Source organism: Ornithodoros turicata, chromosome 5, assembly GCF_037126465.1.
Source record: "Ornithodoros turicata isolate Travis chromosome 5, ASM3712646v1, whole genome shotgun sequence".
In the NCBI taxonomy this organism is placed as follows: domain Eukaryota; kingdom Metazoa; phylum Arthropoda; class Arachnida; order Ixodida; family Argasidae; genus Ornithodoros; species Ornithodoros turicata.
Window position 1 is genome coordinate 49,679,928 of NC_088205.1, and position 2,378 is coordinate 49,682,305.

The window sequence follows — 2,378 nt, forward strand, 5'->3', positions numbered from 1 at the left end:
ATTAGCTTAACTTACATTACATTAATTTACGTTAAGCATTAATTTACATTATGTAGGTAGCATATGCATCCCCTGAGCCCCGACATTATTTGGTCAATAAGAGGAAGGTTGCACCATGCCAGACCAGGCGAACCCTTGTCGGTAGAATGCGCCCCTCATTATTTTTTTATTAATATGTATGTTACTCGTATGTCACAAATAGATGTCACGATAATTTCCATCGCAGAAAGGCATGGTACCTATGCAATGTAGGCTGACAGTTTTTGTTACTTCTTTGTGCGGCTGTACACTCTTAGCCCGGTTACTTCTAGTAAAGGTAAAAAAATTGCAATATTGTTACCTGTACACTAGATGGGTACAGCGTTACCTCTGCCGGGGTTACCTCTCTAAAAGTAACCAGATGCATCGTGTATTTAGAAGTAACACCGTTCCAGGCGCTCCGGGGCTGCACCCGCCCGTTCCTCGCGTCCGTGCATGCATGCAGCAAATTGCATGCAGGCACACACGAAACACGACACGGGTGACATACCAAAATTCAATGACCATGGGCGTTCCTGGGCACGTATTTTATTGTGAATATCAGGAAAACACAACCCAGCATTGGCAACGTAAGATAACGAAGATATCGTTTCTCAATGTGGTGGCATATGTGAGACTATGTAGAATGAACACATCTCCAAAGGGGCTTTGATGTGTTCACAGAATCGCGTGAAATATTGTGTTGTAAAATGGAAGGGGCGGCATGCATGCATACGGACCTTGTCCTCATTCTTGCTTGTTGCTGTGGGGACGGTGCCGCTTTCACCACCATAAATATCTAAAATGGAATGGGCACTCCTTATTTATCGTACTCAGGTTGTTTGGGTACATCATTAATAGCAAAAGCAGATCTTAATTACATTTGTGCAAGCACGAGTAATGAATGCAAAAAATGTAGATACCTGATATGTTGGAAGACTCGGTGTTCGGTATCGTAGCGTCGTTTGCCGAAAACGGGGGATTTTCCAATTCACGAGCTTCCATATTTGTACATGTAGCGGCAGTGATGAAACCAGCCACAGTATGGAGTTCACATTGAACTTCCTCAAGGCAAGGTGTAATGCAGCATAATTGTGAGACCAGCGATACATGCACATAAAAAGAAGAGAGTACTGAAATGTTAACTTCCAACAAACACAGATGGCAAAATATTTTGTGGATGGCAGGTCGTTATATGTAAGAAAATAAATACCATGGAAGACGTCACAGCTATGCCCTGTTTCCTCCTGTGGCTGCAAGTTCACGTCCTGAACATGTTCTTCACCACCTGAGGGAAATCAGTCGACATTAGTTTGCAGGCCCTTGACATATTAATTACCACCAGCCCACCCGCTCCTCCACTGCCTGACTCATCGGGATGGGGATTTAGGTTGCCTGGTAGATAAATTCATCTGAATGTAATTCAGTAGCAGATGTGATCGATTTCTTATTTTTTAACAGTTTACTGACTAGTCGGTGGTATTGACTGATTGATTGTCTTGACTTTCTTCATTTGTATAATTCGCGAGATGCTATCTAGTGGTCAGTTGTACTAGCAAACCACTGATAAGAACCAATTAAGGCATCAATGTGGGCAACCATTCCGGTCAATTAACCACATCGACCAATCACAGTGGCTCAAGTCATCAGTCGACCCATTCACCACGAAGTCAGTGAAATTTAGGAAGGCAATCAGCCAGAAAATGACTGAGTCAATTCATCAACCAGCCAGTAAGACGACGAAATAACCTGTCATTGACAACACGACCCTGAACAAGTCAAAATCAAGCCGTATCAAGAAGTAAAGAAAATACTAATCGCCCACACACACACCTGGGCATAAAGAAACGCAATCATAAAATTACTGCAGTGGTCAATCAGTTGCCTATTCATGAGGAATTCCATATGGCGCATCGTTTCATTAGTGAGTCGACTAGGCTTTAGTTTTTTAGCAATTAGCCCATACACCAAAATCGATTAAGTCCGTCAGAAAAATAAAAACGAAATGAAAAGTATAACCCCACGATAAGACAACTAAATACTTCTCAGAACAATGTACAACGAAAAATCCAGTTTCTCTTCGTTGTAATTGCTACGACACACAGACTATAGCGCTTATCACTCTTCTTCAACGCTGAATGGAAACAATTTGCTCGTAGTTAAATTTCATTACACAAAACCCAATGTCAAAATGGCTCTATAGGTATCGTATACCTTTCAGCGTATGAAAGATGCTGGGACAAGAAGGCGACACGGAGAGATACAAAGTAAAGTCGATGTAGAGAGCAAAGCTGGCAAGAGAAAGCAGAATGCGCTAAGGCCGAGCGTTGACACTGCGACCAACAGCTTACATATGCGCA

The 2,378-nt window shown here is 42.3% G+C and overlaps 1 long non-coding RNA gene across 1 annotated transcript; it reads right to left on the bottom strand.

The window, feature by feature from the left end:
* Positions 1-737: 737 nt before the first annotated feature.
* On the bottom strand, positions 738-1,365 carry LOC135396010 (uncharacterized). Its single transcript, XR_010423245.1, has 3 exons — positions 1,232-1,365; positions 942-1,079; positions 738-817 (listed from the first exon to the last, which is right to left on the bottom strand). It is a non-coding gene; the product is annotated as an uncharacterized LOC135396010 (long non-coding RNA).
* Between the last annotated feature and the right edge of the window lie 1,013 nt (positions 1,366-2,378).